Here is an 18,397-nt window from a genome sequence, read left to right on the forward strand (position 1 = left end):
TTAGCCAAAGCACAATATCACGGCTTGCTGCTCGCTACAACGAAACAGGCACAACAAATGACCGTCCCCGTACAGGAAGGCCTAGAGGCACCACACCAGCCCAGGATCGCTACATCCCAGTAGAGTGTGACTGCAGGAGTAGTCTCCCTTGTACTGTGCTTGCCCCGACAGTGAACCTCTCCCAGCTCACGGCTGAGATGTGTAGCGTACCTGGACCTGACGGAGTAGTCTCCCCTGTACCGTAAGGGCGATTATAGATTTACGACTATGACTGTGCTGTTGTAATGTGACTTTCAGTGCAAGTGTTAATATATCATGTAGTGTGTGAAAAGGCGGAATATGATACCATATAATTGATGTATACCGTATACATGACAGTATGTGACCAGTGAAATATCACGTAATGTGATAAGGCGGACTAAGATACCATATAATTGATTAAACCGTATACATGACAGTGTGTGAACAGCCTGATATCATGTAATGTGATAAGGCGGACTAAGATACCATATAATTGATGTATACCGTATACATGACAGTATGTGACCAGTGAAGTATCACGTAATGTGATAAGGCGGACTAAGATACCATATAATTGATTAAACCGTATACATGACAGTATGTGACCAGTGAAATATCACGTAATGTGATAAGGCGGACTAAGATACCATATTATTGATGTATACCGTATACATGACAGTGTGTGAACAGCCTGATATCATGTAATGTGATAAGGCGGACTAAGATACCATATAATTGATTAAACCGTATACATGACAGTTTGTGAACAGCCTGATATCATGTAATGTGATAAGGCGGAATAAGATACCATATAATTGATTAAACCGTATACATGACAGTGTGTGAACAGCCTGATATCATGTAATGTGATAAGGCGGACTAAGATACCATATAATTGATGTATACCGTATACATGACAGTATGTGACCAGTGAAATATCACGTAATGTGATAAGGCGGACTAAGATACCATATAATTGATTAAACCGTATACATGACAGTGTGTGAACAGCCTGATATCATGTAATGTGATAAGGCGGACTAAGATACCATATAATTGATTAAACCGTATACATGACAGTGTGTGAACAGCCTGATATCATGTAATGTGATAAGGCGGACTAAGATACCATATAATTGATGTATACCGTATACATGACAGTATGTGACCAATGAAATATCACGTAATGTGATAAGGCGGACTAAGATACCATATAATTGATTAAACCGTATACATGACAGTGTGTGAACAGCCTGATATCATGTAATGTGATAAGGCGGACTAAGATACTATATAATTGATGTATACCGTATACGTGACAGCGTGTGAACAGCCTGATATCATGTAATGTGATAAGGCGGACTAAGATACTATATAATTGATGTATACCGTATACGTGACAGCGTGTGAACAGCCTGATATCATGTAATGTGATAAGGCGGACTAAGATACCATATAATTGATGTATACCGTATACATGACAGTTTGTGAACAGCCTGATATCATGTAATGTGATAAGGCGGACTAAGATACCATATAATTGATTAAACCGTATACATGACAGTGTGTGAACAGCCTGATATCATGTAATGTGATAAGGCGGACTAAGATACCATATAATTGATGTATACCGTATACATGACAGTATGTGACCAGTGAAATATCACGTAATGTGATAAGGCGGACTAAGATACCATATTATTGATGTATACCGTATACTTGACAGTGTGTGAACAGCCTGATATCATGTAATGTGATAAGGCGGACTAAGATACTATATAATTGATTAAACCGTATACATGACAGCGTGTGAACAGCCTGATATCATGTAATGTGATAAGGCGGACTAAGATACCATATAATTGATGTATACCGTATACATGACAGTTTGTGAACAGCCTGATATCATGTAATGTGATAAGGCGGACTAAGATACCATATAATTGATTAAACCGTATACATGACAGTGTGTGAACAGCCTGATATCATGTAATGTGATAAGGCGGACTAAGATACCATATAATTGATGTATACCGTATACATGACAGTATGTGACCAGTGAAATATCACGTAATGTGATAAGGCGGACTAAGATACCATATTATTGATGTATACCGTATACTTGACAGTGTGTGAACAGCCTGATATCATGTAATGTGATAAGGCGGACTAAGATACCATATAATTGATTAAACCGTATACATGACAGCGTGTGAACAGCCTGATATCATGTAATGTGATAAGGCGGACTAAGGTACCATATAATTGATGTATACCGTATACGTGACAGCGTGTGAACAGCCTGATATCATGTAATGTGATAAGGCGGACTAAGATACCATATAATTGATTAAACCGTATACGTGACAGCGTGTGAACAGCCTGATATCATGTAATGTGATAAGGCGGACTAAGATACCATATAATTGATGTATACCGTATACGTGACAGCGTGTGAACAGCCTGATATCATGTAATGTGATAAGGCGGACTAAGATACCATATTATTGATGTATACCGTATACGTGACAGTGTGTGGCCAGAGTTATGTCATATAATTTTGATAAGGCGGACTAAGATACCATATAATTGATGTATACCGTATACGTGACAGCGTGTGAACAGCCTGATATCATGTAATGTGATAAGGCAGACTAAGATACCATATTATTGATGTATACCGTATACTTGACAGTATGTCACCAATGAAATATCACGTAATGTGATAAGGCGGACTAAGATACCATATAATTGATTAAACCGTATACATGACAGTGTGTGAACAGCCTGATATCATGTAATGTGATAAGGCGGACTAAGATACTATATAATTGATGTATACCGTATACGTGACAGCGTGTGAACAGCCTGATATCATGTAATGTGATAAGGCGGACTAAGATACTATATAATTGATGTATACCGTATACGTGACAGCGTGTGAACAGCCTGATATCATGTAATGTGATAAGGCGGACTAAGATACCATATAATTGATGTATACCGTATACATGACAGTTTGTGAACAGCCTGATATCATGTAATGTGATAAGGCGGACTAAGATACCATATAATTGATTAAACCGTATACATGACAGTGTGTGAACAGCCTGATATCATGTAATGTGATAAGGCGGACTAAGATACCATATAATTGATGTATACCGTATACATGACAGTATGTGACCAGTGAAATATCACGTAATGTGATAAGGCGGACTAAGATACCATATTATTGATGTATACCGTATACTTGACAGTGTGTGAACAGCCTGATATCATGTAATGTGATAAGGCGGACTAAGATACCATATAATTGATTAAACCGTATACATGACAGCGTGTGAACAGCCTGATATCATGTAATGTGATAAGGCGGACTAAGATACCATATAATTGATGTATACCGTATACATGACAGTTTGTGAACAGCCTGATATCATGTAATGTGATAAGGCGGACTAAGATACCATATAATTGATTAAACCGTATACATGACAGTGTGTGAACAGCCTGATATCATGTAATGTGATAAGGCGGACTAAGATACCATATAATTGATGTATACCGTATACATGACAGTATGTGACCAGTGAAATATCACGTAATGTGATAAGGCGGACTAAGATACCATATTATTGATGTATACCGTATACTTGACAGTGTGTGAACAGCCTGATATCATGTAATGTGATAAGGCGGACTAAGATACCATATAATTGATTAAACCGTATACATGACAGCGTGTGAACAGCCTGATATCATGTAATGTGATAAGGCGGACTAAGGTACCATATAATTGATGTATACCGTATACGTGACAGCGTGTGAACAGCCTGATATCATGTAATGTGATAAGGCGGACTAAGATACCATATAATTGATTAAACCGTATACGTGACAGCGTGTGAACAGCCTGATATCATGTAATGTGATAAGGCGGACTAAGATACCATATAATTGATGTATACCGTATACGTGACAGCGTGTGAACAGCCTGATATCATGTAATGTGATAAGGCGGACTAAGATACCATATTATTGATGTATACCGTATACGTGACAGTGTGTGGCCAGAGTTATGTCATATAATTTTGATAAGGCGGACTAAGATACCATATAATTGATGTATACCGTATACGTGACAGCGTGTGAACAGCCTGATATCATGTAATGTGATAAGGCAGACTAAGATACCATATTATTGATGTATACCGTATACTTGACAGTGTGTGAACAGCGTGATATCATGTAATGTGATAAGGCGGACTAAGATACCATATAATTGATTAAACCGAATACGTGACAGTGTGTGAACAGCCTGATATCATGTAATGTGATAAGGCGGACTAAGATACCATATAATTGATTAAACCGTATACGTGACAGTGTGTGAACAGCCTGATATCATGTAATGTGATAAGGCGGACTAAGATACCATATAATTGATTAAACCGTATACGTGACAGCGTGTGAACAGCCTGATATCATGTAATGTGATAAGGCGGACTAAGATACCATATAATTGATTAAACCGAATACGTGACAGTGTGTGAACAGCCTGATATCATGTAATGTGATAAGGCGGACTAAGATACCATATAATTGATTAAACCGTATACATGACAGCATGTGAACAGCCTGATATCACGTAATGTGATAAGGCGGACTAAGATACCATATAATTGATGTATACCGTATACGTGACAGTGTGTGAACAGCGTGATATCATGTAATGTGATAAGGCGGACTAAGATACCATATAATTGATTAAACCGTATACATGACAGTGTGTGAACAGCCTGATATCATGTAATGTGATAAGGCGGACTAAGATACCATATAATTGATGTATACCGTATACATGACAGTATGTGACCAGTGAAATATCACGTAATGTGATAAGGCGGACTAAGATACCATATTATTGATGTATACCGTATACATGACAGTGTGTGAACAGCCTGATATCATGTAATGTGATAAGGCGGACTAAGATACCATATAATTGATTAAACCGTATACATGACAGTGTGTGAACAGCGTGATATCATGTAATGTGATAAGGCGGAATAAGATACCATATAATTGATTAAACCGTATACATGACAGTGTGTGAACAGCCTGATATCACGTAATGTGATAAGGCGGACTAAGATACCATATAATTGATGTATACCGTATACATGACAGTATGTGACCAGTGAAATATCACGTAATGTGATAAGGCGGACTAAGATACCATATAATTGATTAAACCGTATACATGACAGTGTGTGAACAGCCTGATATCATGTAATGTGATAAGGCGGACTAAGATACCATATAATTGATTAAACCGTATACATGACAGTGTGTGAACAGCCTGATATCATGTAATGTGATAAGGCGGACTAAGATACCATATAATTGATGTATACCGTATACATGACAGTATGTGACCAGTGAAATATCACGTAATGTGATAAGGCGGACTAAGATACCATATAATTGATTAAACCGTATACATGACAGTGTGTGAACAGCCTGATATCATGTAATGTGATAAGGCGGACTAAGATACTATATAATTGATGTTTACCGTATACGTGACAGCGTGTGAACAGCCTGATATCATGTAATGTGATAAGGCGGACTAAGATACCATATAATTGATATATACCGTATACATGACAGTTTGTGAACAGCCTGATATCATGTAATGTGATAAGGCGGACTAAGATACCATATAATTGATTAAACCGTATACATGACAGTGTGTGAACAGCCTGATATCATGTAATGTGATAAGGCGGACTAAGATACCATATAATTGATGTATACCGTATACATGACAGTATGTGACCAGTGAAATATCACGTAATGTGATAAGGCGGACTAAGATACCATATAATTGATTAAACCGTATACATGACAGTGTGTGAACAGCCTGATATCATGTAATGTGATAAGGCGGACTAAGATACTATATAATTGATGTATACCGTATACGTGACAGCGTGTGAACAGCCTGATATCATGTAATGTGATAAGGCGGACTAAGATACCATATAATTGATGTATACCGTATACATGACAGTTTGTGAACAGCCTGATATCATGTAATGTGATAAGGCGGACTAAGATACCATATAATTGATTAAACCGTATACATGACAGTGTGTGAACAGCCTGATATCATGTAATGTGATAAGGCGGACTAAGATACCATATAATTGATGTATACCGTATACATGACAGTATGTGACCAGTGAAATATCACGTAATGTGATAAGGCGGACTAAGATACCATATTATTGATGTATACCGTATACTTGACAGTGTGTGAACAGCCTGATATCATGTAATGTGATAAGGCGGACTAAGATACCATATAATTGATTAAACCGTATACATGACAGCGTGTGAACAGCCTGATATCATGTAATGTGATAAGGCGGACTAAGGTACCATATAATTGATGTATACCGTATACGTGACAGCGTGTGAACAGCCTGATATCATGTAATGTGATAAGGCGGACTAAGATACCATATAATTGATTAAACCGTATACGTGACAGCGTGTGAACAGCCTGATATCATGTAATGTGATAAGGCGGACTAAGATACCATATAATTGATGTATACCGTATACGTGACAGCGTGTGAACAGCCTGATATCATGTAATGTGATAAGGCGGACTAAGATACCATATTATTGATGTATACCGTATACGTGACAGTGTGTGGCCAGAGTAATGTCATATAATTTTGATAAGGCGGACTAAGATACCATATAATTGATGTATACCGTATACGTGACAGCGTGTGAACAGCCTGATATCATGTAATGTGATAAGGCAGACTAAGATACCATATTATTGATGTATACCGTATACGTGACAGTGTGTGAACAGCGTGATATCATGTAATGTGATAAGGCGGACTAAGATACCATATAATTGATTAAACCGTATACATGACAGTGTGTGAACAGCCTGATATCATGTAATGTGATAAGGCGGACTAAGATACTATATAATTGATGTATACCGTATACGTGACAGCGTGTGAACAGCCTGATATCATGTAATGTGATAAGGCGGACTAAGATACCATATAATTGATGTATACCGTATACATGACAGTTTGTGAACAGCCTGATATCATGTAATGTGATAAGGCGGACTAAGATACCATATAATTGATTAAACCGTATACATGACAGTGTGTGAACAGCCTGATATCATGTAATGTGATAAGGCGGACTAAGATACCATATAATTGATGTATACCGTATACATGACAGTATGTGACCAGTGAAATATCACGTAATGTGATAAGGCGGACTAAGATACCATATTATTGATGTATACCGTATACTTGACAGTGTGTGAACAGCCTGATATCATGTAATGTGATAAGGCGGACTAAGATACCATATAATTGATTAAACCGTATACATGACAGCGTGTGAACAGCCTGATATCATGTAATGTGATAAGGCGGACTAAGGTACCATATAATTGATGTATACCGTATACGTGACAGCGTGTGAACAGCCTGATATCATGTAATGTGATAAGGCGGACTAAGATACCATATAATTGATTAAACCGTATACGTGACAGCGTGTGAACAGCCTGATATCATGTAATGTGATAAGGCGGACTAAGATACCATATAATTGATGTATACCGTATACGTGACAGCGTGTGAACAGCCTGATATCATGTAATGTGATAAGGCGGACTAAGATACCATATTATTGATGTATACCGTATACGTGACAGTGTGTGGCCAGAGTAATGTCATATAATTTTGATAAGGCGGACTAAGATACCATATAATTGATGTATACCGTATACGTGACAGCGTGTGAACAGCCTGATATCATGTAATGTGATAAGGCAGACTAAGATACCATATTATTGATGTATACCGTATACGTGACAGTGTGTGAACAGCGTGATATCATGTAATGTGATAAGGCGGACTAAGATACCATATAATTTATTAAACCGAATACGTGACAGTGTGTGAACAGCCTGATATCATGTAATGTGATAAGGCGGACTAAGATACCATATAATTGATTAAACCGTATACGTGACAGTGTGTGAACAGCCTGATATCATGTAATGTGATAAGGCGGACTAAGATACCATATAATTGATTAAACCGTATACGTGACAGCGTGTGAACAGCCTGATATCATGTAATGTGATAAGGCGGACTAAGATACCATATAATTGATTAAACCGAATACGTGACAGTGTGTGAACAGCCTGATATCATGTAATGTGATAAGGCGGACTAAGATACCATATAATTGATTAAACCGTATACGTGACAGCATGTGAACAGCCTGATATCACGTAATGTGATAAGGCGGACTAAGATACCATATAATTGATTAAACCGTATACGTGACAGTGTGTGAACAGCGTGATATCATGTAATGTGATAAGGCGGACTAAGATACCATATAATTGATTAAACCGTATACGTGACAGCGTGTGAACAGCCTGATATCATGTAATGTGATAAGGCGGACTAAGATACCAAACAACTGACGTATACCGTATACGTGACAGTGTGTGGTAATAGAGTAATGTAATAGATAATTTTGATCTTTAGCTGCAATGCAACTCATGTATACGGTATACACGATACCGTACAACCAGTGTAATATCATGTGATGTGATTAAGCGGACTAAGATACCATGAAATTGATATATACCGTATACATGACAGTGTGTGACCTGTTATCACTCTGTACAAAAAAGCAAATGTACATTTCTATACAGCGACCCATTTGAAGATTGATGTGCAATTTTAAGGGAAAACAAGACTGTAATTTGACACACGCTGGAGGTAGTCAACAAAGACACTCCACACACTGGTGTCTAGTATTGGCTAACTATATATCTAGTATTGGCTAACTATATTTTACGGTTGTGGAGAGTAGAAAGTACAAAGCGTTATGCGTAACGGATTTGTACAACGGGTGCACATCGGTGTTTATGTTTACACCTCTGTAAATGTAAACCCTTGACGCCAATAATACCCTAATCAATTCATATAAATTCATATGTCAATAATAATTTCACAGACTGTTTACTTAATCATCAACACACACAAAATGTCGAGAAAAATACGAAATCTCTCACACGGTTCAGAACAAAAAAGCAAACAAAAGTCCAGCCCACCCTAATATCAGCCAATCAGGGGACAGTATTCCGCTATCAGGCGTGGCCTATTTTTCCTTTCGGTTTGCGGGGACATAGACGCACGCCCAAATTGCTTGGTTAATCAGTCACAAGCTATGGAGATCACTGCAATTTGTTTATTTCTCTAAAAATATGAATATTGTCAAAACAATAACGTAAAATATGGGTGCCAATACGCATATATAACTCATCTCCCATTTCCAGGTGTTTACCCATTTCAACGGAAAGTTAAGCTATAAATGAAAGTTTACAGAAGGTAAATACACAGTGAATGAGGTTGGTTTAACGCCGCCTTGAACAGCATTTCAGTTATATCACTGCTTGACAGCATGATGTGTAAAAAGGACGGAAGTGACTTTGACGAACCCCAGGTGCACGTGTCTGGTGCATGATAATAATATCCTGGCACGACTAAGGGGCGCAACTCTGCACAGTGAATCCCGGCACCAAAAATGAACAAATGGCGCTCAAGCAGTATGTTTACCCTGTTATACTTCCCTCGTACATTGGAAATATTGAAAGCATATAGCTCGGCAACTCCATAGGCTAACGTGAAGTGTCAGCCCCCTCTCGGATTCTGTACAAAATGTACTGCCATACATCTTTGAATATAGTAGTAGCTGCAAACTTTGCATTCTGTACTGCATAACTGTACGTTATTCATTTACAAATGCTAACCACCACCAATGACTGAAAGGAAATAAATTTATTATGTCTTTTGTATTACCTTATATCTTTTGTGATGAGGCCGTCAAATCGCCTGTTTCCAACAGAGGGGGTTTATTGTTATTTGATAAACTCTTATGGGACAATCAAAATCAAGTTATCGCCAAATCTATTGCAGAATATCAAGTGACAACCTGTGACCTATTGTATATCCATATCGAGGGTTAGTGTTCAGATCAGAGTGATAAAATATCTAGACTCTCACTGCAGACATTGTCCCCAGTGGTTTGTCGAAGGTATTAAATATCATTTGTATCTGTAACTTTTTTTCGCTTACAGTTTCTATTCTGGGTGAAATGACGAATGTCCCCCACTCACGGTCTCGTGGTTCTAGCTGACATTATACACGGACCATGCATGCAGTGAGTTCTTTTATACAGAAAAAAGTGAAATTCAACAGTTAGCAATAGTGGACTATTTCAAAGCGTAAACAAGGATAATAAGAGTTTGAATGCGATTTTCACACATTTATTATAGTTAAAAATGTCATTTGTTCGAGATATCAATAAAGATACAAAGATTATCCGTGTTATTGCGGAAGTAATGTTTAAATGGTGACTCATATCAATAGCAAATTGCTGTGGACGCTTATTGTTAATATGCGACGGGAAATACATGCTCAAAGGTGTCAAACGTGTGTCGTTAGTTTAGGAAAGTGAAAATGAATACGAAACCCGCATGAATGGCAAAGAGATAGAAATAGATAAGATGAGAGGAATCTAGTCGTGGTCAGGAAACGCGCGTGTGTCCTTCCTTCCCCATCTGATGTGTGAATACTGCCAGCATGTGAACTACTGACAAGCATGCTGAAACCTGGGCTTGCACAATTGATAGGTTTTCCATTGAAAGTAAATCTCAACCCTACTGACATCAGTCAGGTATTTCGTTTCTGCTCTGTAATATATCTGAATTTCATGGAGGATCTGATCAGTCTGACATACCAAATTCAAATGTGGTTTTAAATCCCAATAAACACTATTATGGTTTCAAACCAGTTAATTGTTTTTGTGCATGAACAGCCTGAGGTTTGGGGCGTTTATTAAATCTGTGCCACCTGTCCTCCCCTCTAAAAGATCGTAAAGCTTTGACTGAGTGGGTTATTCATGTTAAATCGCCGCATGGTATCTCATTAGGCTAACACTATAACATAGATGTTGGTCTGGACTAGTACAAGCAGCCACACTCACACACACACGCACGCACGCACACAGACACGCGCACGCGCGCACGCACCTAGACACACCCACACGCACGCACACCCCCACACACTTACACGCACATGCACGTCGCTAGATAAGTGCAGTAATCCTAAGCGCGACATTTAACCCCATTTCACATCACCTCACCTAAAAACGTTTCAATAACCCTCATATGGCCTCTCAAGCAGAACGCATCAGCGTTTCTCGTTGACATATACAGATTTTCCATTTACACATACAAGCTGAGTTAACAGGGAAAATACCTTCAGCTACACAGCCATGTCTCACAACTACAACCTCCAACTTACCCCCCCCCCCCCCCCCCCCTCTCCCCTCAAGCTTCACATACCCAAGTCTGGCAAAAGAAATCTCCTCACCCCCCACCCTTCTACCACCCGCGCCTCTTGCATTGAATATGTGAAATACGTGAGTGAGTGAATGTTGCGTTAAACCACAGGCGGTAACAATCCAGCTATATCGCGTCGACCTGTTGATATAATATTGATCAGGCCTGTCGGGTACCCATCTAGGGGATATTTATGTTCAAATGCAACAGTGTCAACCACTCAGTCGTCGTTTACAGTGCATTAATCAACATGAGACTTAAGATATTTCCCGTTATTCTCGGTGTATTGAAGATGCAAAGTGAGATATTGTGTTGCGTACTAAGCAAAAGTACATAATGTCATTTCATCCACTATCAAAGTGAAAAGGCAGATTTTGCGAAGAGGATAGTTTGGATACAACGCAGTCAGTGTGGAACAGAGAAGTGGACTCCGATTAGACATGCCATTTTGTGTCTCTTGCATTTGAAGCATGTGTCTGTAGGCTGGAGGCTAAATCCCGTAGGAGGCTTAGAACAAGAGTTTGTTCAACACCAACTGCGTAAAAGCAACGGGGAAGTTTCCCTTTGATCGTTTCCTGGCAACGTTTCAAAGAGTGTTAAATAAACATTCAGGAATCCATGTTGTCATACATTGAACCTTAAGTACTTCACAATAATACACAACAACATCCCGCTATATGAATAATCGCAACAACCATCCAAGACACATACCCTGCCTCGACAGACTCGATTTGTTACACAATGTACGAGCAAGGGTGAGATTTCCCTGTGTGCGTTATCTGGCCACGTTTCAATGGTTCGTTTCCGTTGCATTCAGTAATATCGGCGTCGTACATTTAATCTTCCGCTCATTACTCGCTGATTAATGTTCAAAGTTGTAAGATGCCTTTTTAAACACACCAGGTTGATGACTAACAGACCCCGAATATAAATGTTGATTATCAAGATGAGATGCACTATTTTCAGTTTCAAGAGAAACAGAAAATGAATAAATAAATGAGTTTCAATCAGTCACTGAATCATGCCTGTCCCTTGTGCCCTTGAAAAAGCACAAATGATATTCAAACATGAATAATCAAATAACGTCAATTTATAAGAGTTTCGATTTTTTGTTTTCAAGTATTATTTTAACTACATATTGCTGTATTAATAAGCGAGCAGACTCACTGAAGAATCATAGTAAAACAACAGCGTATTATTGCCACTTGATGTTGAGCGTTTAGAAATAAAATACTTCATATATATTTCCTGTCCTTCTTCCAAAACCATAATTATAAGAAGTCAATTGTTTTATTCCGACCACGTCATGAACATGGTTTTAGGAATCACTGTCAAATAGTGATGATTCTAGGTGTTCGTTGAAAATGTGGGCGTGTGAAGGCCCCGTGGCAGCACCCGTCACAGACATATAGACGATAGAGTCAACTGTTCACTTGAAACAAACACGGGAATATATGGTACAAGTCACACTGGGCAATGGTATCGGACATCACCTTTGTGGCTGATACGTCAAATCTTCCACATGTCTACCATTACGTCTAGTATAAAATAATTTGCTAAAGGTTCAAACCTTGATCAAACAACCTTTGAACCAGAGGCGTATGGCTCTTTGTAATATTTGTAGACGGGGAATGCTGTGGAGGACATTTCCTAGAGTGGGTGAGTGAGTTGGTGAGTTGGTGAGTGGGTGAGTGAGTGGGTGAGTGAGTGGGATGAGTGGGTGAGTTGGTGAGTTGGTGAGTGAGTGAGTGAGTGGGTGAGTTGGTGAGTTGGTGAGTTGGTGAGTGGGTGAGTGAGTGGGTGAGTGAGTGGGATGAGTGGGTGAGTTGGTGAGTGAGTTGGTGAGTGAGTGGGTGAGTGGGTGAGTGGTGAGTGGGTGACATGGTGAGTGAGTGGGTGAGTGAGTGAGTGAGTGGGTGAGTGGGTGACAGGGTGAGGTTTCGTTCTATGTACGCTACAAGTTATTATGTGACGCATATTGTGACGCAAAAATATGACGTCAAGGTCGTATATACAAGGACGCCAAAATTCAAGCTTCTGTTGCCCCCCAAAACTTGAAATACAATCTGAACACAATGTACAGTCATACAACCGCAACATTGCCCTTTGTAATGTATAATTGTACATATAACTATTTTAAAATGCCAATCGACAATGACGGAGGGGGCTTTACATTAAATCAGTATGACGACAAAAATAATGATAACAATAGAAATTATGTGTTAAACGATCAGTTGCTATGGGAAATAATACTTTTAGCTATAAGGGGTGAAACAATATATTATTCTTCAACAAAAAAAAAGATTACAGGAGCAAGGGAAACACAGCTTGAAAAGGATTTACTCAATTTTGAAAAAAAGATTTAGATAGTACAGAAGTGGAAATAGAAAAGAAAAATATATTAAAGAAAATAGAGGAAATTAAAAAGGAAATTGAGGAAATACATAACCAAAAAAAACGAGGAGCTTTTATAAGTTCGGAGGTTAAATGGAACATGGAGAACATGAGACAAAGGAAAAATATTCTACTGCTCTGAATGTATTAATTATAAATGTACTATAGGCCAGTGAACTCCTGAGTACGGAAACAAAGAAATGTGAGCATCGACCTACAACAACAACAACGACGACGACTAAGCCAAAAGTAAAGGCTCATGAAAATCTCACGAAAGCTTATAAAGCTGATGCACTCATGCGGATGGTGCAAATGCGCACCAAAAGAAAGTCCAAGAAGGCATATCAACAGTTGCAACTCCCTCCTGCCATTGCCTGATAAAAGAGAGATGCTGCAGGTCAGATGTCTCATTCAGGCTAATACCGTCATGCAGGGAAGATGTCTCTGTGCCTCAGGACACAGAAGCTCGCTCTGTGTCATTTGTGTGCTGCCACTCCAGCGATCTGCAAATCAATTCTCAAACATGCTCCCACCAATCTCATCCGTGCCCTTTGTGAATGTGTGGTTAACTTGTATGCAGGCAACATTCCCATGACCACGACTCAACATCAAAACTTGCAGCGGCATGGCAAAGTCTTTAATACGCTCATGAAAAAACAAATACCTCTAAGCAAGAAACGAATGATTCTTCAACATGGAGGAGGATTATTAGGAGGGCTCATTCCTCTTATTGGTTCTGCCCTAGCCTCTTTGTTTGGAGGAAAGTAATAAATGGTCTGACACCAGGAAGGTTGGGATCAGTGTGTGGTGTGCCACCATGAAGTACGCACGCATGATGGTGTTGGTGCCTGAAGAAACATGGCAAAGTCTACAGGCCACCAAACAACATCATCGTTAGGCACTTCACACCCCTCTCTTGGAAAAGAAACGTCTCCAAAATTTGGAAGAGATGGACACGTTGATGCAGATGTCACATCAGCCTTTTCACATCGGGGACAAGAATCCAACCAACTGTTGCAACACATGCTAGAGTTGCAGGGCTAACAGCACCACATCACCACCACCACCAAACCACTACAGCCCAAAGTGACACCACCACCACCATCACCATCAACAATGGACACCACATGTAGACCTGCCCCTCCTCAACAAGTGATAGACGAAGTGGCCATGAGTGTTCCTAAAGCCATGACCAGTAAAGCCATGAATTTGATGACAAGGATTCAAAACAATCCCGACTTGAGTTGGACTCCAGAGGGAACCTTGACCGTGGAAGCGACACCCGTCCCTGGCACACACATGGTGGACTTGATCAATGATTTAGTGCGTCACCAAAAAACCAAAGAGGGGCCGGCAGGTCGGACCATTTTGAGTCACCATTTGGCCAACAGTCATGTTCCCCATGAAATGATTGGAAATCCTCAACGATGGCAATGGATGCAGAAGCAGCAACAACAACACCCTCACTCAACACCAAGGACACCCAACACACAATTCCTCCTCCCCAAGCTCTCCCCACAAAGTCACAAAAAGAGAATAGAGCAGCGGCAGCAGATGGATCCACAAGCAGAAGAAGATGAGATGCCAACCCCATGGTTGATGACCCCACCTCCCTCTGATACCAAACAGGACAGATTCATCAACAGCCGAGGTCCACGGATACCCTTTTAGCACCACATAAGAAAACATCTCTCCCTCTCTACAAAAAGACCATCCATGTACCGAGTGGCATCAGTCTGATGAGAGAAAATGACGCGACAGGCCAAGACTCGATGGCGCATTCCACCCTCTGCTGCTGCTGCTGCTGCTGCTGCAGGGAAGAAACAACACCACAACAAAGGACTTCCTACTTCCCTTTGGACGGCCTGGTTGGAAAAAACCTACTTTCATCCTGAACATCCAGCAAGTTTTGGCGGTTGACGACCTTTGCGGAGAGTGGCACCCATCCAAGCTTAAGATGCAAGAACCAGTAAAAGCAAGAAGAAAATCGTGCCATCACAAAGTCAAATCAAGCGTTGGTTGCAAACCCAGGTACCTACACCTTGCACAAACCAGGTCCTTTCCAAGAGACCACTATCGTGTGGGAGGTGTTGATGAATTGTGGCAAGCAGACTTGAGTGACATGATTGCCTTTTAAGACGACAACAAAGAATTCAAATATCTGCTGGGACCAGACATTATTTGAAAGTCTTACCCCTTTTGGTCAAGTCGTACAACCAACGTGTGCATTGGTCCATTGGTCATCCCCAGTCAGAAAATCGGGAGAGACCCCCCCTCTCTTTTACTGCCAGGCACCCGTGTACATCTGAACAAAACCAAAGGCACCTTTGAGAAAGGCTATCTCCCCAACTCGACCACGTAACTCTTTATTGTGGACCGTCTGGTCACAGGGAGAACACCTCCCGTGTATTGGATCAAAGATGATCATGGTGAAGTCCTCAAAGGAACCTTTTTCCGTGAAGAAATACAGCCCATCTTGAAAACAGATGATGTGTATGCCATGGATCACATGCTGAAAAGACTCCAGGGAAACAACAGGGTCAAGGAGAGGTCTTGGTGAAATGGACTGGCTACCCTGCTAGTTTTAATTCGTGGATCCCTGCAGATCATTTACAGATAAAATAAGGCACATTCTGTCACTCAGGCTCACTCAGAGGGTGGACACACATGACAGATCCACCACCACCACCATTGCCACCACTGCAGAGAAGCCTCTCTGCATCCGTGGGTACCGATGAACCTGCCCTTGCTGCTGCACCACGCCATCCCCAGCGTCGACACTCACCTTGGTGTTGTTTTGGCATGACATTACCCTGCAGTGTTTTTTGCACAGATCTTGGTGATATATGGCGTGATCATCATGAACATGGTTTAGTTGGGCTTGGATCACAGAGAGAAAGAGTTGTGGACAGCCCTGCTCACCAGTTGTTTGGGATACATACTTCCACCACCCACCTTGGCCGCCTCACGAGACATCCCACGACACACGCCAGAACACTTCAACTTGATACCTCATCCACTCAAAGTTTTCTTACCTAGCTCACATCGTCATTGCTGCCGTCTCCCCCTTCTTTTTTTTTTAAAGAATTTTACATGACCCTACCCAGTGATGCCTCCATGGATATCTATCCAAACGACACAGTCAATGCATATGAAATCAAGTTGCCTTATCCTCTGCATCTTGACCGCCAACAGTGGGAGGTGGGAGTCAGCGAAATTCACTTTCCAATGACATGATACAACGTCGCTCTACCCTTTGACTGGTTTGCTCTGAACCTCACACTGAAAAAGAAAGCCCTTGTGTATGAAAGCATGGCGAGCACTATACCACAGACACAGTATGGTGCCATCCATTATGACAGGAAGAAGATTCCTATCGAGAAAGGAGTCTATTCATCTGCAGATTTGGTGAAAACCCTCAACCGTTTGATTCAGGAGCATTGTTACAACGTAAATTGTAATAAAAAGGTAAATTGTAATACTTGCAGCAAATTGTAATAATTTTGACGTAAATTGTAATAACAACGTTAATTGTAATAATATTTGACGTAAATTGTAATACGCAAATTGTAATAAAAATTTACGTGAATTGTAATAATCTCTACTTGCGGTAAAATGTAATACATTCTTACGTAAATTGTAATAACCTTACTACCGTAGTGTCCAAGACGCCAATTGACTAGAAATGATCTTCGTCAGTTGAGCTTGCGTTTCACATGTACAATTCGAGATATACTGTGTATGATGACAAACGTACAAAACTGTTAAGTTAGGGATGGTTGGTATAGGCTTTATCGTACAATCGTCATTAAAGGGTGGTGTCAACATCGATAAATTTAAATGACTGAAAGATCAATCCTCGGGTTCAAAATGATGGGTTACACAACCGTATATTCGACAAATAACTTAATTTTGACATATTGTTCAATATTCTTATAAGGCTTTCAAGATGTTTTTTGCATGACTTGCTTCAACAGTACGTTGACCAGTTTACACGACTGAACGAGTGATGACGAAGGGTACAAACACAGGCTGGTCAACCAGTGTGTCGATTTGCAGTGGAAATCCTATACGAGTTGATAAGGAGTACATAATCCTTTTCTTGAAACAAACGAGGGAATTTAATCATATTGATACAATTCATTTTATTTTGACGAAGAATTCAAATTCAACAAATGAGTTGACAGATCCCGTGCATACACAAATAACATCCGGTATCTTCGGATAACTCTTGTACAGTTTCAAAGAGTATACAAATTATCATAAATTTCTTGCAATCAATTGCTGAAATATATCTGCTTGTATCCAAATAGAAAGGAATTGAAAATTTATAATGAAAATATGTTTGTCACTAAAGTAAATTTTCTCTTTGACCTTGAAACGTACTTGAAGATTATTAAACTCGACAATCGTTGGTGGATTGCGCCAAGAAACCTTGATACGAAATATATACGTACAATAATCCCCTGAAAACATAACCTCCTCTGAAAGATTAAG

Source organism: Haliotis rufescens, unplaced genomic scaffold, assembly GCF_023055435.1.
Source record: "Haliotis rufescens isolate VD_foot unplaced genomic scaffold, xgHalRufe1.0.p SCAF_6, whole genome shotgun sequence".
Taxonomy (NCBI): domain Eukaryota; kingdom Metazoa; phylum Mollusca; class Gastropoda; order Lepetellida; family Haliotidae; genus Haliotis; species Haliotis rufescens.